This window comes from Laccaria bicolor, genomic scaffold (genome assembly GCF_000143565.1).
Source record: "Laccaria bicolor S238N-H82 LACBIscaffold_22 genomic scaffold, whole genome shotgun sequence".
NCBI lineage: Eukaryota > Fungi > Basidiomycota > Agaricomycetes > Agaricales > Hydnangiaceae > Laccaria > Laccaria bicolor.
Genome location: NW_001889893.1, coordinates 334,302 through 335,226, shown reverse-complemented (window position 1 = coordinate 335,226; position 925 = coordinate 334,302).

The window sequence follows — 925 nt, the reverse complement described above, 5'->3', positions numbered from 1 at the left end:
TCGGGTTTTGCAAAGTCAGCATTACGTCGATAGCGTCGCACATTCTGCGCTCGGATACAAGTTTGGGTGTGAAGCTAGATTATCAGCTTAGTTGCCATGTTCAGAAAAAGGACGCAAAGAGACGCGTACTCGAGGTCATGTTGCAGGTACATGACCGCCTTTAGGCCCTCTCCCGTACAATCGCTGACAGTGTATCCTTGTTCCTTCGTGCTGCCCCAATGATGAGTAAAAAGCAACGAGATGTGCACCAGCCCAACGTACCTGAACCCCCAAGCGCCCTTAGTCGTGTGCCTATAAGCTGAGTGATAGTGTTTCGGGTTCTCCCTGATTTGAGCGTCATCGAGCCACTCGAGAGCCTTAATCAACCCCTTCTTATTTTCTTCCAGATCCGCCAAGCCTGTTTCCACCAACGCCTGCGTGATAAATCCCGTATCCCACAACTGGCTTCCATTAGTTCCGCACATCATCATCCCCTCGGCTCCTATCCACATAAAATCCTGCCGCTTGATAGCGTGCTGTTTGTATGCGGAACTCTCGGGGCCTTCAGCGTGTGCTCGAGCGATGAGGTTGAACATTTTCGAGACAGGGCCAAGGGTCTGGTATTCTGTGTTCTCGTCCTCACGCACGATGAGCTCATAGGCTTTGGCAACACCGGCACGTCGGAGGGGAGGGATGGTCCAGTGTTCGTAGCTTGACAGAACAACGTTGAGAGCGTCGAAGATCCCGCTGTGGGGTGCATATAGGTCGGCTTTTGAGACGTTGTTTCGTTGGGCTGGCCAGTTGATAGTATGATAGTCTTCTGGGTATAATTCCTGATTGCAATATCAGCTTTCACCGTTTGAAGTAAGCTTACCCAGGGATGAGAACGTACTTGTCGTAGAGAAAGAATGAGATCATTTTCTTCTATGGTATACCTGACGCCGAG